The 25,351-nt window shown below is 47.0% G+C and overlaps 1 long non-coding RNA gene across 4 annotated transcripts in view; it reads left to right on the top strand.

Annotated features, from left to right (window-relative positions):
• Positions 1-234: 234 nt before the first annotated feature.
• LOC308056366 overlaps positions 235-25,351 on the top strand; it is a 43,881-nt gene continuing 18,764 nt past the window's right edge. For 2 of the 4 annotated variants that reach the window (XR_013924792.1, XR_013924793.1), the window contains exons 1-2: positions 3,752-15,112; positions 16,668-25,273. This is a non-coding gene — a long non-coding RNA (uncharacterized lncRNA). Of the gene's footprint in view, positions 15,113-16,667; positions 25,274-25,351 lie in introns of those variants that run through there. The other 2 variants (XR_013924795.1, XR_013924794.1) reach the window with 2 other exon arrangements.

Below are 25,351 nucleotides of genomic sequence, written 5' to 3'. Positions count from 1 at the left end.
TTTGTGGCAGTGAAATAATGCCTTGTGCTTGACACTACAGCTGCTGTTTTACACCTCACTGGGTTTAATCTTATGAATAAACAGTATACTAATTGTTTCAGCTTTCCGGGCAGCGGGATTTGCAAGGCAGCCTAGTCATGCCAGGAATTTAAGTTTATGTAATTCGTCTTTTGCTGTGGATTGCAGGCACGGCCTCTGGCCAAGCCAGGGGGTGAAACACCATGCGTTGGAGATGCCCCACGCTGGGTGAGAACCTGCTCTGGTCCTTATGCCGCCACAGCATCCTCCGCAGGCAGCGGATCCTGTCGCACTGTGGTCCCACCTTGTGCAATGCTCCTGCTGGGAAAAGTGCAGGGAGCAGAAGCCAAAGCAGCTCTTCAGCTTTGAAATCAATGCTTTCCAAGCAAATAAAAGAAGAGTGAGCTGTGCCAGTGATAAGGATGTGTAGCAGGAAAGAAGCGTCCCGTGGTTGAACATGGACTTCACATTCGTTTTTCTTCCCACATGTGGTTGAGAAGCTGTCCCGATGATTCGTGGAGCTGCTGTGGGTAACGCTAGGGCAGAGGAGGGGTTGAGTATCTATGACAAAAGGAAATTCAGGAGTGGTTTTAATGGTAGCTTGTACGGATACAATCTAGGCACGTCTGGCATTTTCCCTGCCCCATTGCATTCCGTGTGGTTTTAATCCACCCTGTGGGGGGACCGCTCGCCAGCCTGGGCAGGGGTGGGAGCACTGTCTGTCAACCTGCCTCCCCTGCACCACCGTCTCCCTTCCTGCAGAATAAACTCAAACACGCTGTCTCCTTCGGTTTGTATTTCAGCTCCCCCTCCCATCTGCTCGTCTCCTCTCCTCCCCTGCTTCCCTGAACATCCCTTGGTGCCATATGGTTCCTCTCTCCTGCGTGGCCTCGGCAGCGCTGTCTGGGCCTCCTCCCCTCCAGGCATCCTCAACCTCGCCAAGCCCCAGGATTTTTCTTGCAAAGCTCGTGAAACTTAATGTTTTTAGTGATGTCCCAGCTCCTGTGATGATGGCTGGATTGCAGCTGTTTTCTTTTATCTTCAAAAACAAAGTTTCCAGACCCAGAGCTTGCATTTATGACATTTAGTGCCGTGGGAGTTTTTAAGCTGATCAGGTGGGATTTCTCCTTGATCTTTGAAACCTGCTAAGCTCTCTGGCTGCCTTTTTTCCTCTCTGTTTCAGGAATATTCTCCGTTTACCTCATTCCTTTCAACTTTCTGCTGACTGGTCAGATCTGCACTCTACTTTGGTGTAGATTTTCCTGTTTCATCTCCTTTTGTTATTTAGCGGCAACCCTGAATAATTTAATTTTTCTCTGCCAGCTAAGTAGGCATCCAGCTTCTTTGGCAATGAAGAAGGACATTTTTATAAGCACCTGGAGTAAGCAGGAGGTAACACGGCCACCCATCCTACCAGCCTGCTCCATGCCTGCTGGATGGGGACTTCCATGGCAGGTTTAATTTAGAGGGTCACCATGATGTGGCATTGCTGAAGCCTTTCTTTCAGTCAACATGTTTTATTGATCTGTTTTGAGGCAATTGCTGTCAGTCTATGACCGCCTCTAGTGCTGGTTAGAAAAACCGAGGCTGTGCCCATGGAAGCTGTGGTGGTGACAGGAGGAGATGGACAAAGGGATGATAGGTTGTCCTGTCTACTAGGGAGTGCAGTCATGGACAGATATTCAGGCTGAGAGAGGGGTCCACACAAGTCCTTCATGCCAAGGAAGTAAGGATTTTTGGCTTATCCTGCTAATATAAGAGTGTATATGCACAGGTGTCAGGGAGTTACACTTTTTGAAGGCATCTGATCTGCTCTTGGATGGTTGATTCAAAGGGAAACCATCACACACTGCTGCATCCCTGCAGGAGAGTTGCCATCCCAAATCCACCATCTGCCTGCTTCGTTTGTGGATGCGGCATCTTGTTTTTACAGTTACAGATGGCTTGAAAAGTTAAATCAACTTGACATAACCATGGCACAGAATTTTTCCTTCCCTCCCACTCATGCATGTCAGAACAGCCCGTTACAATCCATCAGCTGTTTTGGTGGTGATGGATGGTTATCACCAGCCAGCACGGGATGCTGGAGTCAAGCATCCTGCAGCCACACAGGAAGCCACAGTGTTGTAGCAAGCTTCAACATCCTTATTTTCCAAGCAACATCTAAAAACACATCTGCTTGTGTATCTTCATCAGTAAAAGTCCTAGATGTGGAGGTTTGGGTGTTTTTTTCCCCTAATCTGTCTGGCCTGGAGCTGTGATGGTGAGCAGACACAATCCATAGCCTGTTCAAAGAGCAACCATCAGAAACCATCGCTGATCCAGGTCTCATCCCACCCTAGCTGTGGTCCATACTGAACTCAATGGGAGGCTGAATGACTTCCAAATGAAAAAAGACCCCAAATCCTTCTTTTTAAGAGCAAATATTACTCAACTGCTTTTTTTTTTTTTTCTTATTCTGTATTACCAAACTATTTCTTGCTACTTTTATATTATTCTATATTATTTCCTATTCTATATTACTTAGTCTTTTTATTTCAACTCCATGTGTAACCATTTCAAGCATGCTAGTTCAGCTCTGTTCTCCTACATGGAAAGAGCAGGGGATAGGGATGTCTGCTCAACCTGTTTTAGTTAGGGTGCCATCACTGCTAGGCAGAGAAGAGTCTTTGCCTCCGAAAAATCATGCTCAGTCTCAGCTTTTGATTTCCAAGCGGTGGCTCAGGGGAGTTTGAATCATTGGAATCTGGTCCAGTAAAAGCCACATGTGTACAGATACTGCAACTTGGCCTCCAAGTAGGCAATAACGAACAGAAACCTAAAATTGAGGAATTCAGAGTCTGGCAATACATGGATTTGTGCCTACTGCTGAGTGTAAATACATTTACCTGCTAACGCGTGGGGAGGTGAAGAGGTTAATTAAAGCACAGTTAATCAAGTGCTCCACTGAAGCGGGTTGCTAGGGGCTGATTGCGCTGATGCTTAATCGGCACCTTTAAAACAGGGGTTCCAGCCTGCTGTTAGAAACAGGATAAAAATGAACTTAAATGGGCTATTTTAGGGAGTATATATATAAGGGAGTGAAGTGGCTGTGCAGTCTGTGATAAACAGATGCTAATGTCCAAATGAAACCCATTCAGGGACTTATGATATATATTATTTCTGTTTCTTGTTCCGGAAGTCCCTCTTGATCCCTGCCCTCACCTTCAGCACCTGGAGCGGTGGTGGCCTGGCCTGCTGCCGTGGCAAAGGGAGGCGGCACTGAGTTTCTTGTACCAGGAGACAGGGACCTGCCATTGTGATGCCCGAGGTGGCAGTGGGAGGACTCTGCCACCTGTCTCGTGACATCTATGTGGGGAGAGTCACCTCCTTGTGTCCCTGGTGTTTATACTGTTTCCAGGTGCTGTCTTTCTACATCATGTTTTATCCTGGTATGGTTAGGTGGAATCACAGCTATGGAATTAATGGGTTCCCCGACTGAGGAAACTGTTCCACAGGACACACAAATCAACCCATTTTCCATCCAAGATGCCATGAAGAAAATACTGCCTTGCCTAGGCTGGTTGGTAATCTTTGACTAATGAATTGTTTTGAGCCAGGGGTCCTCAAACTACAGCCCGTGGCCCAGATACGGCCCCCCAGGGTCCTCAATCCAGCCCCTGGTATTTACAGAACCCTCTGCCCCCCCCCGCCTCCCCTGCCGGGACTTGGGGGGGGAACCAAGCAGCCGCAGATGAATTCCTGCCACTTCATCTGCGTGCTGGCCCCTGTTTAAAGTTTGAGGACCCCTGCTTTGAGCCAAGTGCTCTTCATTAGTATGTTTAGGAGACCTACGTCGAGGGGCTCGTTGCTAAGGACAAGTTACACTGTAGTGCAGGTGTGAGTGAGGATATTCACGCCTGCATGCAAGATTTTGAGCTAAATCCTGAGAATTACACACTAATGTAATTACATACTTTTGAGATGTGGCTGGTATTTGCATAATTGCTCAGTTTTTTGTACATTGCAGGTAAAGATGATTTTGCCATTAGCACCAAAATCCCAGGAACTGGATAAAACTCCTCCCTCCGAGCTGTTGCGTGAGGTTTGTGTTTTGGAGTGTCCCAGCTGGCCTGGCACTTGTTCACTTGTTATTTGGGTTAAGATCTTGAAAATCCCAGAGATACACTCAGACTAGCTCTGAGAGGAGTCAAGCACATCTCCAAATGAAGAAATTAAAAGAATTTCTGAGCCAAACCCCCTCTGCACAGAGCTGGAAGAGGGAGCACTTCTTAGCAGCCTTGTTTAAGAAGGCACTTACCCAAATCTGTATTTATTTTTTCTCCTATGAATAGAAAATCTGTTCTTCCCTAATATTATGAAGATGCATAAACTTATGCTGCTTTATGAATATGCAAACTATTAATATAATCATGTAGTAAAAGCGGTGATTTGTGATGCTGACTTCATATAAATAATTTTTTAAATGAAGACATAGGTCCAGTGTTGCTGTCTCCCTATTTTGCATTGGTCAGCAGGGATGTCAGAACCTGGGGAATAGGAAAACTCACATTAAGCCCTTTTTTAAAAATAGGAGAAAAAGGATCAGGACATTTGCCATACGTGGGAGATGGTGGTTTCTCCTGCAGGATAGTTCCATCAGAGAGGTGACCACTCTGGATTCTGTGATCCAAGATGTTCATTGCTCACATTCCTTTCCGATACTGTTCCCAGGAGCTGGCCCTGCTCGGTGTATGCTGAGCTTGGAAAACACAGCAGTTATGTGAAATTATTTTGGGAAATCAAGTGGCAACCAGTGTGAGGAGATGTCCCCGGGAAAGAACCACCAGGGAGATGGGGCTGGACAACTGTCTTCTCCAGCAAGCACGTAGCCCTAAATAATTAACATGCATCACTGAAACTATTGCTATGGCTTTGGTATTTTTGGGACGATAGCTTGGTAGCTGCTTTAGCTCCTTGTAGGGGCTGATGTCAGGTCTGCAGGGGAAGGTATAAAGATTTCCCTTGACTTCAGTGGGATCTGCACATCGTCCTGGTGCATAATCCACTGAAGTGCCTGGACTTGTTCCATGAATGCTGTGGTGTTTGTGTCAGATCTCTCATTTTTGGGAGATAATCATGAGAAAAGTAAGTTTGTGACATAGGGATCATGCATTTGGACACTGACCTCTCCCCTCTTCCAGCAAAACTTCCACCTGAGCAGTGGCCAGCATTGCAAAGAATAGCCTTTAGCAGGACACACATTAATCATAGAATCATTTAGGCTGGAAAACACCCTTAAGACCCTTATGGACATCAATGTTGCAGTAAACTGAAATTTAATAACCAACAGTAAACATTTGTTACTAAGTGTCTTCCAGTCCTCAGTGAGAGAGAGTTGTTTTCTTCATTGCTGTGTGCAGCCTCTTCATAAATATTATGGCCAATGCTAATGTCATTTCTTCAGCTGTTGAATTTCCCAGGGTGGAGGATGAGCACTGAAAAATATGTATGTAAATACATCTCCCACGTACGGGAGGATCCAGCCATGCACAGTGACTGTTTTTGGGTAGCGGATATAACTGTGAGTAGGAGCAAGCTGGGCCCTGCCGTATTAAAAGCTGCTGTTTTGAGAGGGAAAAGCAATTCTCCAGCTCCAGAAATAAATAATAGCATTTTCCCCTGCACTTGTCCGGCTAGTGATGGGGGACGGCATATAGGGCATGCACCCCGAGGATGAAGCTGCTGGCGGGGTGCTCTGTAAGCTCCCTGCATGCTTTTCATGTTAACATGTTGTTTTTATCTTTGACTTCAACTTTTTTCTAGTATGCCTTTTCCACCTCTGGCTTCTCGACTGCACACTGTGGTGCCAGAATGGGCAAGAAAATAAACAAAAATTCTGGTACTGTAGTGCTTCTCCCCAGGTGAAGCTGGGCTGCAAATATAGCAATATAAATCTTACTCATTTTACTTATTAGGCTTTTACTTATTTGGAGTCCTTTGACAGCAGCCAATAAAGATGGTCCCAAACAGAGACAGCTGGTATAAAAGTGTGGCTGACAAGCATAAATAAATAAAATTAATTGTAATAGAAAGACCTTCTGCTTCTTTGTGACGACAGATGAAGCGCTTCCTTAAAAATGGATCAACTGCAAAGAAGCAGAAAAGAATTAGGAGGTGTTGTAGTAAGCTGGGGAGGCCACTTTCTCTTGGAAACTTTTTTTTGATGAAAAAGTGGGTTTTCAGTCAGATTTTTTCATTAGCCACACTGATTTTTTGTGAAAAATTCTCTTTTCTGGAAAAAAATGAATGCCTCATCCTATGAAGTGGGATTTGGGGCTGTAATCTGGTATGTGGGTGGCTCTAGTTTGGAGGGTCGGCTCTGTTCCTGTAACTTATCTCGTTGTCACACTTCTTGTGCTTGCATGAGGAAGTAACTGTACCTTCTACCACTTTATCTGAGGTATAAGAAGTCTGAGCAACAAACCAGACTTTCACTCTTCAGACAATTGCTTCTGCATATCTTTGCTCTGTGCACAGGAAAAAAAGCCACACCATAACAGCTGCAGATAACTGGGTGAATAAAGGATGGATTCAAAATAAGACATAAATACCCTAAAAAAAGCTGTATGTATTCTATTCCTGACCTCTTTGCTGAATGTAGCCTCAACCTGATTTTATTTACTTTGGTCAGGGGTAAGCTAAAGCCTCCTTATTTGAGCCCAGTATTTTTAGATCCAAAATACAGAATACCCATTGTGGGTAGTGGCCTTGCCCTCGATTTATTTTATTTTTTCTCTCTGTTGTTCCACTGCACTATAATCATCTTGTGGCTTGTGTTTATGGTATGCTTATATTTGCCATGCAACATGCAAATTGTTATCTTGTAAAATACGCAAGATCTTTCCACTACCCATCGCAGGAAGCCCTTGGTTGGCTCTGGAAAACAGTGAGGCGATTAAAAACCAACCCTACTTATTTTGTAATTACATAGAAGCACCTCCCATACAAATTTCACACTGCTTTAAGTGGGTGAGGACACTCTTGTGGGCAAAACAGTGTGCTGGGTGAAAAGCAGGAGTCAATTTGCCCTCTCCTCTTACTTTTATGAGTTGGCATCTTCAAAGGCAGCACGATGGTGGCCAGGGAGAGCCAAGAGGGTGGTTGTCGTATCGCCAGGACCACGCCCAAGGGTTTCCACCTGCGCTCGAGATGCTGGCCACTGCATGAGCAAACCCACATCCTCCCTTGCTGCAGGGACGACTCATCTTCTTCAGTGCTGCAGTGCAGCCATCTCTGTACAAAGTAATTAAGTGGTTTGAGTTCTGACAAGAGGATGATAATCCTGTCCTGGAGCAAAGCTTCATGTCACAACATGTCCTTGCACACTATCCAGCGGCCGGCCAGCTTTCCTCTAGGACGTCAGGCTCATTAGCAAAGCCTACAATGAAACTGCTGTAGGCTCCAGTCCTCAGGAAATTACAACCTGGCTGTGCGGGGAGAGATGAAAGGGGCTCCAGTCAGCCCGCCGGCACGGCCCTCAGGGCACGCTCACAGCACCAAACCGGAGGCAAAAATGCAGAGACTGCATTTAGCAACAGTTTAAGTAATGTCAGGTCCACCCTGGCTGGTCTGCGCCAGGCTGGTCTTCCACCCTGTGCAATGATGGCTCGTGCCAGGCTGCCACGACTGCCCTCGCCACGAGCTGGGACCTCCCCTGCCTCCTTACATACCTGATTTAGGAAAAGTTTTGAAAGCAACCTGATGAGATTTAAGCAGCTTTTCCTTGAGCGATTAATCGCATGCACGTTTCCTCATTGCACAGAACCACTTTGTTTTTACCAAGTGTAAATATATTTACTTTTCTACCCTGCATCCTTGGGAGGCATTGCTATGAGTATGCACAGTTAATGGTGACGACCTTCCTCCACCATTCCGAGGGGCAATAGCCATTCCCGCTGCAATACAGAAGTCTCAACATAGATATATCTATCTGCTCACTCTAAGTTCCTAAGTGATCCTGTTCCTGTACTTCCCCAGGACAAAGGGAGGCGAGGTAAGTCCCCAGCCTGGGGACAGTCATGCACCCTTCTGCATCCCTTCCCAACAGTGCCAATGCTCCAGCTCCTCCGCTTGATAACCAGGCGTCTGAACCAGGCATCTCTGTGCTTTTGTCATAGCATGGATGGACCCTTGTGCAGGGTCCAGCTACAGCATGTGCTAGGCCAGGATCATTCTCTTGGGTGAAATCCCAGGAGGTAGGTCCTAGGATTGCTTGGGAAAATGCAGCGGGGACTTCTTCAGGAGCAGGATGTCAGTGGGCTGAGCCCGTGTTCCTCCACGGTGTACCGGACGTTTTACTCCTGCATGTTCCTTGGGCTGTCGTGCTGTCTGGGAGGCATGATAGAGATGCGCTCCACAGTCCTGGTGCATGCTAAACTTTTTTTAGTAGATTAGCTTATTTAGAAGCTAATAACCTGCAGGATGCTTTTGAGAAGTAGCAGTTTTGCTCCTGGGATGTGAAGGACATTAGAAGCAAGGTCCCATTGAGTGTGGACACCTGACCTAGATGGTGACTTCTGTTGGGAAGGGGTCCTTGGGTGCCAGCAGAATCTGCCCTGGGAGGCTCTGAGGGCCACCAAGCAGCTTGCACCAGGTCCTGAGCTGTTGCTGCATCTCTGATGCACAGCTGGGTGCAGGGTGACACCTCTTGGGTGAGATGCCTGCAGAGGGACAAGCCTCATCTCTGACCTTTGACAAAAGAGGATTGCTGTTGTCTCCTTTACTCTACTGGGAGCTTGAGCACTGGAGCTGCTTGCTTGGGGGCTGCACGAGACAGGCTGCTGGGAGTTTGTGGGCTTGTGGGATGAGGCGTCAGGCTTTACAGGATGCTTTCCAGCCCCCAAAATAAGTCAGTTGTTTTTTTTTTTAATGTGAAAATCTGCCTACTTGTTAGATAAAATTCTGGAAGAAACCTGCCAGGCTTCCTGGCAGAGTTTCAATAAACCCAGTATGGTCCCATGTTGTGCTTTAACTACAGATACATTGGCAAGTGGAAAATAAATGTTTTCAAACCTTCCTTGTGGGCTATAAACCAGTGACTCACCATGATGCTGTCAACTGTCAACCAGGATGAGGTTTGACCAGAACACCTCCCCACACCGCTGCATGGGAATGATGGTTAAAGGAACTATTTTACCAGCCTAAAACTACAGTAAGAATGGACATTGCATAGAAGCAGAAGAGAATACAGTTGCCTTTCTCAGAACCCCTGCTTTGACTAATGATACATCGATTTTCCAGAAAAAGATGAAGAAGAAAAATACGACTTTGATCTTTAGCATTTATAATCAGACATGCACATTTATCCACAGTACTTTTTACAAGCATTTATTTATTACCTTTTTTTCTTTACCAGATCAAGCTTCTTGCATTTCAAGGAAATCTTTGTTGCCGGCCCTTGGTGTCAGGACAGGTCATGCCAGTGACATACATCCTTATGGTACAGGGATCATAAGTCAGATCACTGCAGGATGCACTTGAAGTGACTCCTGGAGATTACGTGGCCTAAAATTTTATGTTGGTGGATTACCTGGTGAAAAAGGTCTGTTGTGGTGTGGGGCTGGTATGTGGCAGCCTGAAAAGAATAATAATTTCTGCCCATAACTGCGTATGGGGAAAGCCAAGCATACAATGTTGATGATCATCTTTGAAAGCAGATAAATGTACTTATAATTTGTTAGCATAATTACCACAGCTTTGCATAGCACTCAGCCAGTAATTCCTTTCTCAACAGATTATAAGTCTTAAATAATTCTCCTGGAAGATTAATTCCTCTCCCTTATATTTGGACACCTCTCTGTAGTGTATTTGCAGAACTTTGTTGGGTGTCATTAACGTCCCCGTGTGATTACTGCGGTCATGTTGTGATCTATAAATGTCCCTCTGGAGTGGCTCCTGTGGATCCGACTATGAAACATCAATCTTCCTGTTGTAATTACATCCTCAGGACAGGAGCGAGCGAGGCTTCATCCTCCCAAAACAACCTACTGCCAATTAGCAGGCTTGAAGTTTTGGGTAGACACCCTGTCACCTGTCTGCTTGAAAACAGAGTCTGCCGCTTCACCCTTTCCAAATTATGGCTGTAAAAAAACAGGTTCAATGTAGAAGGTTGTAAATGTGATATCCGCACCAAGGGTCTTCACCTTCTTTGAAACTGCTTTTAACTCTCCTGCAGACAGCTGTGTGTAAGAACGGTGCAATCTATGAAGCTCGGTATGAATTTTGGATCAAGAAACCTCCTTGAAATTTTAGGCCTGTTTTTCTTCTGTTTTTCTTTTTCTCATTCCCACTACCAAACAATATCAAAGCACTAAATGCTCTGGCTTCTCTCATATCAGTAGAAGAAACGACAAAGTCCCATTTCTGTGGTGGACCAAGCCTAAGCCTGGCCTGGGCTCTTCCAAAACAAAGACTTAGAAATCCAGGTTTGAACACCAGCCTTGTGGGGTCTTGGATCAGCCCCTTTAGTGCTGGGGTGACACCGTAAAGCCAGTCTTGGATTATTTACGTAGGCCATGATGATCATCAGAAGAAGGTGTGCAACCTCCCGTGAGCAGGGAGACCCCTGGAGAGAGGGGACACACTCTCTGCTGAGCTATGCAGCGCAGTCGGCTTTCAGAAAGTGTTTTCAAATGGGTTTAATGGGTTTTCACAGGCATTTTCTTAGCTAGCTGAGTGTATATAAATAAAACACAAGTGCGAGACTGCAAAGGGATGTGTCAGCGTTCCCCTTCCCCCTGATTTTCACAAGGCTTCTGCTCCCTTCCCCAGTTTTACCTGCTAGCTGGGGACCTATGGGACAGCCTCTCATTCCAGAAAACACTGATCATCTGAGAAGGAGGATGGTTTGTTTCTCTGGATGATTTTAATCTCAGCAGTCTGGCAGTTCCCTGGTTTTTCAGCCCTTCCAAGACCTCAAAGTACCAGGTTTCTCTTCTTCAGCCTTTGGATGCTGTTGGATGTTCATGCCGGAGCTGCTCTGGTTTGCAGGGGGTAACTTGTCTGACTGATTCCAGGTGTCTACACTGGGATGAGAAAGCCCAAATCCTCATTCCTTAGAAGTGCCTGTTTCTTTCTCACCAGCTATGGAGCAGGTTGGTGTGCCCAGTTTGGGGGTAGATGCCGGTATGATAGGCAGGGATGGCCTGACTGCTCCCGCTGCTGTTGCAGTAGGGTCAGCAAGCTGTGAGGTTGCCTTACCTTGTGCTAGAGCTGAATTGATAAACCTGATATTTTTTCAAAATAGGGTTTCATAAACCTGGCTTTGAGGCTGGCGATGGGATGACACTGGAGATGATGGTGCTGGTGGCCCTACCAGAAAGTCATCCCGATTTATTTAAACAGATATAAGCAGGTTGGGAGGATGCTCAGGGATCTCCAGGGGAAGGGATGGGTGGTGATGCTTCAAGAAGAAATGAGTGATGCCAGCAGGAAAGGAGCTGCCCCTCTCCTCGCTCCTGCTGACCCTGTGCTGGGACTCAATTCAACCATGAAGCATCGCTGATCTTCCGAAAATCAGTTGGGAAGGGTCTCTCTGGATAAAATCCTTCCTGCATCCCTGGCTGTTGAGCTGCTTGTTATTTGAGGAAACTGGAGGCAGGATTGTGTGCTATTTTGCGATTCCTCAGTAGATGAAGCCTTTGTGTAGGTTTTGATTGTTTCAAGCTGTAACTGCAGTGTCAGCAAGAGAGGTTTTTATTTTTAACAGTGTTACTGATTGCAGCCTTCCCTTTGAGGGTGAGCTGGCTCCATGTGGCTGTTTCTGTCACACTCAGTAGCTGCTTCGCTGTGTTAGAAATGGCTTTTTACTCTTTGCTGCTCTCCTTATGGTTCAGAGGCTGCCCTGGTGCCACGCTGGCATCCGTGGGATGAAAAGAAACCTGCGGGTCCCCTGCAAACCTTGCACAGCCGTGCACGAGCATCGTCACAGCCTTTACTCCATCTGTCCATGGGCATCCTGACACCTACTCAGGATGATGTGTAGAGGCTTCGGCTTGTGTCTCAGATCAGTTGCGGGTCAGTGCCTGCAATCGAGCCAGCTCCCCTTTTTCTTCCCCATCTTCAAAGGAGGTGTGGGGAAGGGGAGTTTGCCTCCTTCTATCATTACCCCAGCTTAGACAGGTTTAGCCTGTGTGGGTGGAACAACAGCGCTGAGAATTGGCCGTGGCACCTGAGGAGATTTTCCCAAGAGCGTTGTCCCCCCACAGGCTTAGTGACATGAACCCCAGCCTCTGCTGGCCACGCTTGTTGCTGGATGCTTCTCCTGAAAAATAATGGAGTGTGACTGTGGTCCCTCTCATCTGGATGGTGCTGGGGGAGCACCTCCCTGCATCCTGGCGGCCTGGGAATGCTATGGTTGCCACTGTCCCAGTGTGTAGGGTGGCACGGGGAGTCAAGCATGTGTGGACTTCCAGTGGGATTTGCAAATGAAGCTGGGCGAGATGCTTACACCAGTTTTCCACCAGCAACATCCTCTGCTTTATGTGGTATGAACAATCTTGGTGCCAGTTTGTGGAAAGTGTGCTGGGAGGATGGCAAATGTCAGTGGTTTCACAACCAGTTGCATCAACTTTTTGCTTTTATTTCTTTTCCCCTTCTGAAACTTGGAAATTTACAAAGAAAATATTTCCTAGCTTTTGAAATCTAGCAAAAAATATTTGGGGTTTGCTGTTTGCAGGCACGGGGTTGGTGGTTGTGCTGTCATCTGGCAACATCTGTGTTGTAAGGTGCACTGGTGGGGCAACCAGAGCCTGATGAAGCTCTTGTTTTATCGTTATCTGATGCTTAAAAAGAAGAGAAATTTCCCCAGGCTCAATGCTACCTCTAAAATCGAGGTGTCATGTTGGGATGTGCCTGGCTGAGGGACTCTGGGTCCCTGCTTGATGCCCTTTTCAGAGCTTCCCTTCGCACGGGGGCAGATGTAACATGGCCCTGCAGTCCCACAGGAGCTGCCCTGGTCTTACCCCATGAGCCCAATTTCCAACTGCGTGAACAAGCCCAGTGCATCGCCCCTGCAATACGAATTACTCTTTTCTCCCATTCTCAATAATCGGGAGATTTCACGTAGGAAATGCTTTTTTTCTTTCCAGTTTTCGTTAAGAGGTTGTTTCCAATGCTAATACAAAAATTCTTATTGAGTGCTAAAATGAAAAAGATAAATCATCGGGACAGAGAGGAGAGCCGCTCTCTGGCAGTTTTCTTGCTATCCCCTCGCCACCTTCAGCACATTTTTTCATTTGTTCACCGTATTAATCCTACTAAATCTTTTTCTGTTTTGCAGCCAGCACAATAATTCAAGCATGTACTAAGTGCCAGTAACAAATGTTAAAGCTCACATCTGGGACAGAAAATATGAATTTTTCTAGTTGTGGGCAAAGAGCAATGGAGTGAAGAAAAACAGAGGGACGGTGCCTGGTCAGTGATGGTGCCCAGGCCCTGGAAACCATGTAGGGTGCTCACAGGGTATACATGTATTATTATATATTTTTTTATATTATTAGGCTAGATATACATTTATTTCATTTAATTATAAAAATGGAGGGCTGGACTTAACTTCAAAGCAAACAACTCTAGCTGTTACCCCTTTCATGGTGCTTTCCTTATTAATTTACAGCCCATGACATGGGGCATCTTGACAACAGCGGTAGGATCCATCTGATGAAATGTGTGAAACCGAGATATCTAGGTGTGATTTATTTCATCTTGCAGAAGACATTTAAAACACATTCAATGAATCACTCCCTAAAAATGCCTGTTTCTCTTTGCTGACTAAAGGAATCAGAGGGTGATTAGCTCCGATGGAGACATCTATGCTGCAGATGCCATGAGTCAAGGGAGCTGAATCCTGCTCCGGCTGATGATAAAGTCTTTTATTTTCCCCTGGGTCCCCGCTGACCTTTTGGCTCAGCGACTTGCCTGAGCTCCAAGTAAGCAAACTGCTGGGAAGCAATAGTTCATTTGTGGTAACTGATTTATTTCTTAGATCTCCACTCCACCAGCAAGTGTTAATGCAATGTTGGAGGCTGCCATTGTGGAGTGTGCATCTGGCTTTTGTCTCCTGCAACTGTAATAAGGTATTTAATGATGTGTCAAATGGCAGTTTGGTGAGGTAAATAGGGCAATGCGGTCCAGAATAAAGTCTTTTAAGGTAGGGAAGGGCTGGGCAGGAAATCGCCGTTGGACAGTAGTCATCACTGGCTCCCTGTGGAAACAGCCTTGGGTGTGTTTGGGGGTTACCCAGGGCTGTCCTGGGATGGGCACTCATCTCTGGCTTTTGGGGGTGACATTGGTGGTGTGGTAATGCGCTTATCAAATTTGCAGGTCATCCCAGACTGAGAAAAGCCCCAAAATGGCTTTGCAGGACAGGGCTAGAATTTGAAAGGATCATGGCAAACTGGAGAAATGGCTTCAAAACCGAGGTGGTGCTATGCAGTAAGGTAAAGGCACTGCACATGGATCAGCAATGCAGTGTGAGATGGGACATAATGGGAGAGGTGAAGGCTTGGGGGTGTTATAGTCCCCAGCTGAACCTTTGTGCTGGTGGTGACCATCACCCTGGCCTGCTGAAACAGTGATATTGCAAGTATCTACAACGGTTTGGGGACAATCGTGCTCATCTTGGTGCTGGCAAAGCCCCAGCTGGTGACTGGGAAAAGAGAGCAGTGATGAGAAACAGATAAATGGGGTCCTCCAAGGAGCATCTTGGGGGCTGTGTGTCCTGTGTAACTCTGGAGGAGGTAGAGGTGGTTTTGCAATGCACAATGTGACAAAGGAGGGGAATACATTGCTTTCTGGGAGGTTTGTGGTTGAGAGCTCTGAGCAATGTGAGTATCAATGCAGGATGTGGTTTCTCAGCTCCACTGGGAATTGCCACCCAGATAAGGGCTGTCCCTGCATAAGCATGGGTTGAGGCATCCTTACGGCTCTGCTTTCCGATGGCCATGTGCAGCTGGGCTCCTCTGGGCATCCACAAAAGAAAGATGAAATGCCAATGGGGAGAGCAGAGCTTGTTTCATCCCACCCAGGAGACAGCGCTGGAGCGGGGACATGTCAGGTTCGTTAGTGTGCTTAGCAATTTGCATTTTCTAGATCTGCTGCTAACTAATCCCATCACACCCTTCAAGGGATGTAGGTGGGTAAGAATGATTATCCCCATTTTCAGATAACAGGATCACAGGGGTTAACTGATTTCCTAAGGCGCCTGCTGGCTGAGCCGGGATTACAGGGCAGCTCCCAGCTCCCTCTCTGCGCTCCCTTCCCTGCACTGCAGGCTGTATCCCATCACTTCTTTCTATTTCCCCTTTTAATTTTCTGTGTTTACATCTGCAGGGTGGCGTTTTTTTCACCTCCATTTTGCTGTGTACGGGGTAATGGCGAGATGTAGTTTTCTTTCTAACGAGGGCATTTTTTCCCTAGTGTTAGTGCAGCATCGTTGACCTGGTGCTTGACAACACACAGGCCTGGCTGGGCTTTTGACCATTGTGTTTTTAATGGCTTGACAATTTATTTGCCTACCACGGCAGAGCCATTTTTGGGGTGAGATATATGACTTTGAAATGTGCTGGTCTGGCAAGCCGACGCAATGACTGCTCTGTGACCAGCGAGGAAGTCATTACCCCGATGCACTGGGAGATTTCAATTACTAAACCAGATAATTACTGCCAAGGATGAGCTGGGAGGTCTAGGCAGATGGCTCAGGGCTGGGGTCCCTGCGATGGGCTCTGGAGATCAGCATCCCGCCCCAGCCCAGGGCTGCAGGGTCCACTCGATGTCCCCTGGAAGGGAAACCCCTACATCAACCTCTTGACTCAACGCTGACCTCCTTTTGGGCTGCTGGACTCGATGGAGACCACTTGGTTGCAGTAAAAGAAGTGAAACTGGATCCCCGCTTTGCTTTTCATGCGATGCTTTCACTTCTGTAAATATATAAGGCCTGCCTTATAAGTTCTTTTCCAAGTACTTTCTTTTGTATACAGTAAAACTTGCCTTCGGAGGTCTGTAAATTCTCTTTGGAAGACCTGTCACTTTGTCCAAGCAGCCAGTTGTAATGAAGGAATTTCTCCCTTCCTTCTTGCACCTCCTAGTTTTGCTTCTCCCTCCGGTTTTGTTTCCCCATTGCTTTGAAAAAAACCAAAACATGACCCAGGTTATTCGCTGCTTTGTTTCTCTTCCCTCTTGACCCACTGAAATGAGTGGGTTTTACATCTTTGTATATGCTCGTCTGTGTCGTGGTTGGGTTTCTGAGTGGGCAGATTTGGTAAGATGCTGATGGGAGGAAGCAGGGGGAGTGTCTCCCACTGCCTTTTTCTGTGTGCATTTTGCATTTGCCGTAATTGTGGATCTTTGGAATCAGCAGCTTAGTCAAAAATATTTTTGAAAATTCTGTTTTGGTTAATTGAAGCATTTCATTCAACTCTAAGTGCAATACTGTGTACTGCACTTTGTATACACTCTAAGTCTGTTTTTTCTTTGCATGGCTGAGCCTTTTAGAAACCTTATTTGAAACAAATTACATCCATTTCAGAATTCAAGTATCATCTCTAGATAAAAAATAAACATAACATTATTTTATAAAACCTCTTTCCTTCCCTCTCCCGCCCTGGCTGCAGCTCTCAGTTGTCTGACTTAGGATGAAGCCTGATTTTGGCCATCCCCAGCTGTGCTGTTGTACTGGGTGGTCTTCCAGCCAAAATAACCCACAAGTTCCTGCAAGCTGCCTTTCTCATCAGTATTAAAGCTCAGTGCTTTTACTTAAGGAAATACCCAGTGCCTGGAAAATCAGCAGTCTCAATTGCCCTGCCCAAAGTGATGTCTGGGCTTGCTGTCCTGCCCAGAAGATGCTCAGAGCACCAGAGGAAACTCAAGAATTGAGTCGCTGTGATGCTCCCGTTAAGCAAAGGAAGCTGCTTCTCTGCTTTAGGAAACAAGGATGACTTGGGGATGAAAAGTTCTCATTTTGAAGAGACTGTCAGGCTGAGCAGCTTTCATGAAACCATTTCAAATGATTTTTTGAAACAGTTCTGACAGTAACATTCAGGACTCATGTGTATGATGTGCACAAAGCAGCCATTCTGTTCCCAGTGTGGTGGGAAACACCTTGCCTGCCATATAGGTGTCACAAACACATGCTAACAAAAATACTATAGCCAGCAAAATCAAGGCGCATGCTGCGTTTCATCTCGGGGATCCTGAAAGGCTGGGTGCCAATTTGTGGATTTTACAATTTTCTGCAATTTTCCAGGCCTAGATGGCTGATTTCAAAATCTCACACTGTTTAGGCATGAGCTGTTTGCTTTACAAGTCTGACTGAGGGTTGCACCGATGAACTCCTCTGCAGCATCTCCTGGCAAGGGTGGTGGCACAGGGCAGGTCTGGTACCCGCGGTGGGGCAGTGTCGGGCCCCCAGCGCTTGGGGCAGACTCCTCCATGTGCCCAGCCTGATGGCACGCCAGGCTCTCGGGGGGGTTATCAGCACAGACTGTCCCGTGGCAGTGCCTTGTGTTCCCTGGCACTGCTTCATTCCCAGGCACAGATGCCGGCTTTGTCCCCTCGTCGCCTGCGCCGCCTGTGACAGCTCAACAATAGTCGGGCGGCTGCTGCGCGCTGCTTGTGATGCTCCTCACAGGCATCTGTTGCCTTGTGCTTCCCCATCTGCCACTCAGATCTGCTCCTGTTTTCTGCAAAAAACACAGGGGCAAGTGCTGCCCTTTTGTTGCTGGAGGGTTCGTCTGCTCCAGGAAGGGTTTTCACGTGGGGCAGTGATTTCACTTGGCGAAGAGAGTATCGTAGAATCAGAGAATCACCGAACAGTTTGGGTGGGACGGGACCTTCAAAGTCCCTGCAGTGCAGCCCCCTGCCATGGGCAGGGACACCTTCAGCTGGGTCAGGTTGCTCAGAGCCCGTCCAGCCTGGCCTTGGATGTTCCCAGGGATGGGCCATCGGGCACCTCTCTGGGCCGCCTGTGCCAGTGCCTCACCACCCTCAGCGTAAAACATTTCTTCCCTCCATCTAGTCTGAATCTCCCCTCTTTGAGTTTAAAACCATCCCCCCTGTCCTGTCACTACAGGCCCTGCTAAAAACTCTGTCCCCATCTTTCTCCTAAGCCCCCTTTAGGTACTGAAAGTCTACTCTAAGGTCTCCCAGAGCCACCTTTTCTCCAGGCTGAACAGCCCCAAATCCCCCAGCCTGTAGTCACAGGAGAGGTGCTCCAGCCCTCTGAGTACTGGGTTTATCTCTTGGCTATGCAAACAGAGCCACGCTTCCTGGGAAAAGGTTATAGAAATGCTTTGTGTCCCCTTTGGAAGGGTTTTGCTGGGCAGGTGAGTATGCACAACCCAAGCAGAGAACTGTTTCAGTTGTCTGCATTTTGGGAATCAAGGCTTGGGCACTGCAGCATTTCTGCAGTGCTCAGGTACCCTCAAAGCAAAGGTGATTTTTGAATAGCTCCAGTGCTCTGAGTATTTTGAGGTAACTCATGGCATGCAGCTGAAGAAGAGGTCATAGTAACCCCAAATTTCCAGCTGGGCATTGTTTGGGTCTGCAGACAAGCTAGTTGACTTCAAAGACTTAGCCGTGTACCTTTAAGACAGGCACAAATTGTCAGGTCTGTAAACAGGATGTGAAGAACCGGAACTTTGAACCGCAGCATACGGGCACCTACAGCAACAGCAAATAGCGAGCAAGAAGAAGGACACAAAAACCTATCAGGGTCTGACACCTGCACTGTCTAAGATATATAAATAGTTTGTGTAAACAATAAAGGCCATTTTGTCCGAACCCAGCCACGCAGACATAGTGGGGTTTTTTTTTCAGTCCGCCTCAACCTGCGTCACCACATTTAGTGACCCCGACGTGCGGATTTGATCCCAGTAAAGCTGGGGTCCTCAGACTACGGCCCACGGCCCAGATACGGCCCCCCAGGGTCCTCAATCCGGCCCCCGGTATTTACAGAACCCCCTGCCCCCCCCTCCCCCGCCGGGACTTGGGGGGGAACCAAGCAGCCGCAGATGAATTCCTGCCACTTCATCTGCGCGCCGGTCCCTGTTTAAAAAGTTTGAGGACCGTTGCAGTAAAGGGTATCAAAAAGAGACCCTGAGACTGTGCCGCTGTGACCCCGGTAAGGGGTGTCAGGAGCAGACCCTGGGGCTGTGACCGGCGGGTTGCTGGGGAGGCGGAGCCTGGTGAAGCGGAGTAGCGCAGCGAGCGGCTGCAAGATCCCGGAAGGACCCGACACCGGTAAGGTGAGCCACCAGGGACAGCATGGGGAGTAAGTTATCTAAAGAAGATACCATGGTGCTATCAATGTGGAAATTAGCATTAGAGAAGCGTGGAATTTCTTTAGATGGGCTTCGGTTAAAAGATACGTTATTGTGGGCCAAAACACATGGAGTTAAAATGTCCCCCGCGACTGCTCTTAGTGTGTCGACCTGGGACAATTTAGGATCAACACTGTCAGAAGCTCTGGAAAAAGGGGACAAAAAGGTGCCGGGGCTGTTGCCTACATGGGAACTGCTTAGACATGTTGCGGGGGGCTTCAAAAATCCGCAAGACACAAATAGGGGCTTGCAAAATCAGCAAACTGCGACTGGGGGCTTGCAAAATCTGCAAAACACGAGTGGAGACTTGCAGAGTCCGCAAGACGCGGGTGGGAGCTTAAAAAGTCAGCGACATGCGAGTGGGGGCTTGCAAAGTCCGCAAGACGCAAGTGAGGGCTTAAAAAGTCAGCAAAATGTGAATGAGGGTACATCATTCAAACCTCCCCTGTATCCCCCTCCGGAATGCAGACAAGAGGATGAGGGGGTGGGGGAGGGGGAGAGTCTGTGTCCCTTACCAGGCGCCACTCCCCAATGCCCCGAATCCCCTGAATCTCTCCAACTGCATCGACTTACAGTCGATGCCGATTCCGGGGATGAGAGGCAGAAACCTCGGTGGACCGATCCCAGCCCCCCTGACTCCCCCCAACATTTGTGCCAGCCCACACTCCTTCCTCCCTCGGCTCCGGCCCCCCCGCCCGCCCCCTCGGCTCCGGCCCCCCCGCTCGCCCCCTCGGCTCCGGCCCTGCCCGCGCAGGATGGAAACGCAGAAAACGCGGATTCGGGTCCAGCTACGACAACATTATCAGTCACTGGCAATGGAGAAGCTGGAGGTGGTAAAAATCCAGTTTCCAGTGGTACAGTAATGACGCGCGACCCTCGGCGATTTTGCCGGTCTGTAAGAGATGGGGCATTAAGAGATGGGAATTGGGATTTAGTAGAACAGATAGGTGGACCGCTCCTTGATCTTCCTACTCATTCCACCGATGCACCGCACACAAATCCTGTTGTACTGGGAGATGCAGCTGCTGGTAATCCTCATGTTCACACACAATTTGCTTGGAAAGCAGTACAGGACTGCCCCTCCAGAAAACAATGCATGCCACAATGGAGAGAGTCCTTGGAGATAATTTATTGTTTCCGCTGTGGAAAGAGAGGGCATTTTGCAAAACAATGTTATTCTCGTTACGATAAAGAAGGATTTTACCTACCACGCCAGAGAGGAGGTGCACGAGGACACAAGTACCTCAGGTACCAACCGCCCAGCTTTATGTGACCAGTTATCAGGGAGGACCCAGGGATCAGCGGGGATGGATGTATACCAGTGAATCAGTAACTCCAACCAACCATGGAGTGTTTAAGGTTCCTTTGAATGCTCAGGGGCTAATAGGGAAGGGCCTTAGTGCCTTACTAATAGGTCAATCTAGTACTACTTTGCAAAATATCCGAGTACATGTTGGTGTTATTGATGCAGACTTTACAGGTCAAATATGTACCTTAGTTTCTACACCTGTGCCTCCTGTTACAATTCCAAAAAATACACGCCTTGCTCAACTTGTGCCTTTTGTGAGTTGTGTTCCCAGAACAGAGCCTAGGTGGTGGGGTGATGGAGGATTCGGCTCCACAGGAATACCTCAAGTGTCTTGGACACGAGAACTATCTTCACAACAGCCCAACCTGACCTGCACCTTGGCGTTATCGGGAGGCACTCCTGCAGAAGTGAGATTGAACGGTCTTCTGGATACCGGAGCAGATGCAACTGTCATATTGGGCAAAGACTGGCCACCTCAATGGCCTTTGGTAAATAATGCAGCAGGTATTGTAGGTCTGGGGGTGTGACTAATAGCTACTTGTCTGTAAAACTTATACAGATCACAATGCAAGAAAGACAGACTGCCACCGTCTGCCCATACATTGCCACCGCACCATTCACTTTGTGGGGTCGAGATTGTTTAGGACAATGGGGAGTTCGTATCACCATGGATTTTTAACTGGGGCCACTGTACTGCAGGGAGTGAAACAGCCTCCCCTTGGTCTCACTTGGTTAACTGACAAACCGGCATGAGTAGATCAGTGGCCCCTGCCCCAAGAAAAGCTGTATGCCCTGCATGAATTAGTTACAGAACAGTTAGACGCAGGCCACATTGAAGAATTGCATAGCCTGTGGAACACCCCTGTATTTGTGATAAAAAAGAAGTCTGGTAAATGGCGATTATTGCATGACCTGCCTAAAGTCAACGCAGTGATGGCCCCTATGGGGGCCTTACAGCCAGGATTGCTGTCTGCCACCGTGATACCAATGGACTGGGACATTTCAGTTATTGATCTGAAAGATTGGTTTTTTACTGTTCCTTTAGATCCAAAAGACAAAGCAAAGTTTGCTTTTACGGTACCATCTAGAAATAACTCTGAGTCCACAAAAAGGTGCCATTGGGACCGTGCTGCCTCAGGGCATGAGAAACTCACCAACCATTTGTCAATGGTTTGTGGCCCAAGCCCTGAGCTCTGTGAGAGACAAATACAAGGATGTTTACTGTTATCATTACAGGGATGATGTTTTGCTGGCAGCACCATCAACAGAACTGCTGAAAGTAGTTGAAAAAGATGCCAGACATAGCTTAGCAGAGTTTGGATTGGTTGTAGCTCCTGAAAAAGAGACAGGAGCCTTGGAAATATCTGGGCATGAATGTGCTGAAGGGAACTGTGTCTCCACAACCTATCCAATTGAAACTGGACATAAAGACTTTGAATTATGTCCAAATACTTGCAGGAATGCTAAATTGGTTACGGCCTTATTTAGGCCTTACTAATGAACAAATGCAACCTCTTTTGCAACTTTTAAAAGGAGACACAGATTTTTTAGCCCCAAGGTATTTAACACCTGCAGCCTTAGCACTTGTGAAAGAAGTTGAACAGTTGATCTCTTCGTGACATGTGTGGCGTGTAGATATCACACTTCCTTTAAGTGGTTTTATTTTAATGGACCAATCTTCCCCTTATGCTATGTTGGCCCAATGGAACCAGGCTTGGGAAGATCCGCTGCATGTACTTGAATGGTTGTTTTTGCCTTTGCAGCCTAAGAAAATTGCTGTTGAATGGTATGAACTTGTTGCCGATTTGATCATAAAAAACTGGAAAAGATGTTTAGAGTTGACTGGAGCTGATCCAGCAACTGTAATTATCCTTGTACAACAATACTATGTTGAATGGGCGCTGTTAAATTCTGCTGCCCTTCAAGTGGCTCTTGCCAGTTTTCAAGGGCAAATCCAGTACCATCACCCACCTCATCCACTTCTGAAAATGACTGTAAATCTAACTTTGCAGCCACAGCAACTAAGTCAAAGACAACCAGTTGAAGGTGACAAGTATTTACAGATGGATCTGAAAAAACGGGAAGAGCCGCAGTTGCTTGGAAAAAAAATGGGCAATAGCATTCCCAAATTGTATATCAGGAAGGATCCCTGCAAGTTGTAGAATTACGGGCTGTGGCTTTGGCATTTCAGTATTTTCCAGGCCCTCTTAAGCTTGTTACTGATTCAGCATATGTGGCAGCCCTCCTTCCCAAGCTAGACGTGGCTGTCCTTGGCCATGTCAACAACCCCAAGCTTTTTGCAATTTTAACTTTAGTTTGGGAAAAGATTTGGAAATGCCATTCTCCGTATTATGTTATGCATGTTAATAGCCATACTTCCCTACCTGGTTTTATAATTGAAGACAATGCTAGAGTTGATGCTATAGTTTCTGTGGCTCTGTCAGTGCCTGTTCCTGATGTCCATCAGCAAGCTGTGTTAGCCCACCAATTCTATCATCAGAATTGGTGGATCTTGTATGACCAGTTGGGCCAAAAGGGTCTCTCTCAGGCTGCTGCACGCAGTATTGCAGCCTGTCCAGACTGTCAAAATGTTACTTCTGTGCCAAATTATGGAGTTAATCCTAGAGGCCTTCAAGCTTTACAACTTTGGCAAACAAATGTAACTCATTACAATAAGTTTGGCAGACAAAAATATGTCCATGTTACAATAAATACATATTCTTCTGCAGTGATTGCTACTGCCCGCACAGGTGAGACCAGTCGTGACATCATTCGGCACTGGCAACGTGCTTTGTCTGTGCTCGGTGTCCCTCTCGAAATCAAAACAGACCGTGGACCTGCCTATAGTTCCAGGTCTATCAGTCAGTTCCTTTCCCAATGGGGGATCTCCCACAAATTTGGAATTCCCCATTCGCCTAGGGGCCAAGCCATTGTTGAACGCTTGAATGGTACTCTTAAACGCCAGCTTGAAAAAACAAAAAGGGGGAATGAAGGGAATGACCCCAGAGGCATGATTAGAGAAAGCTTGTTATGTGTTGACCTTTCTGAATATCTCTGTCGACCATGCAGTGCCGACCATGCAGTGCCTCCCATTGTGCGACATTTTGTGTCAATTGGTGACAAGCAGCAAAAGCATGAAGGTGTCTTAGTATGCACGAAGACCCTCGTACCGGGCATCGGTCGGGACCGCATGAATTGTTAACCTGGGGGAGAGGTGATGCTTGTGTTTCTACAGATGAAGGTCTGCGATGGATACCTGCTCGCTGTGTGCAGCCCGAGCTTAGCGTGCCGGACCGTGGGAGCGCTGCTGCCGCCAGTCAACCCAACAACTAATGTGTGGCCTCCTTACTGAACCAGTCCTTGTTTGGTGTGCCCTTCCTTGAAACTGACTTGCAGACATTGTGCAAAAAAGTGAATGTATGCGGGGAATGAAGAATCTTACTGAAAGTCTTGGTATTTGGGATAATTGATTACCTCTGTATAATGTTAACCCAAAATAAGTTGATATTGTTTGCACTTTGAATGTCGATAGTTGTCTTTACGTAGACGTTAATGTAGTGGAAAGCTATGATGGGACCATGACACCTGCATAAGTCAACAGAAGAACATGCTGATAAGCATAATGCTTTTAAATGCAATATAGCTTTGGATGAAGCATGTAATGCTGTAGTTGATTTATGGAACTGATGGGAACGTATTGCAGCGGTTCTTCTCTTATCCGGAGTAACAGCAGGGAAAGCGTTAAAGAATTAAATCACCTTGTTTGTTAGACAGTTAAGAATGTGAGTCAAATTCGCCATCATTACATAAAAAACAGAGCAACTATTGGCTTTTTGTTGTTGTTGGCTCAAGGACGTGGCTGTGAGGATTTTGATGGTATGTGCTGCATGGATTTTAGGTGCCCCATTGCAGCAACACGTTACCAAAATCTGAGAGAATGTCAGCCTTTTTGGCATACATTCACTCAGTTGGCAGTATTGTTTGTTTCCTATTACCTTGGTTGCTGTCATGTTTGCAAGGGCCCTGCAGAACATGGCAAACCTGGTACTAGCTGTTCAAAAACAAAAAGGGGGAATTGTTGGGGTCTGCAGTGGGTCTGCAGACAAGTTAGTTGACTTCAAAGACTTAGCTGTGTACCTTTAAGACAGCCACAAATTGTCAGGTATGTAAACAGGGTGCGAAGAATAGGAACTTAGAACCGCAGCATACGGGCACCTACAGCAACAGCAAATAGCGAGCAAGGAGAAGGACACAAAAACCTATCAGGGTCTGACACCTGCACTGTCTAAGATATATAAATAGTTTGTATAAACAATAAAGGCCATTTTGTCCGAACCCAGCCACGCAGACATAGTGGTTTTTTTTTCAGTCCGCCTCAACCTGTGTCACCACAGGGCATTGCCCACAGGTGGCCAACCCAACTCAACCCAACGCATGGACAGGCTATGAACAGCTACTGGATGCTCTGGGCATTATTGCTGGCATACGAACTTGGAGTTACCATTGACAATAACTCATTTAGTGCTTGACAAAGACATTACACATGAAGAAAACTGCATTTTTGGAAGAAGAGCAAGCCCTGATGTCATAGGTAAGGCCCTGCCCAGCTCTGCAGTGTGCTCTCTCTAGAGAAGGGTCTCAAAGGTGGGCTGTAATTGCGTAGAATAAC

The sequence above is a fragment of the Falco punctatus genome (genome assembly GCF_963210335.1).
Source record: "Falco punctatus genome assembly, chromosome: Z".
In the NCBI taxonomy this organism is placed as follows: domain Eukaryota; kingdom Metazoa; phylum Chordata; class Aves; order Falconiformes; family Falconidae; genus Falco; species Falco punctatus.
The sequence above is the reverse complement of the archived record's forward strand: the minus strand, read 5'-3'. Positions and strand labels throughout refer to the sequence as shown.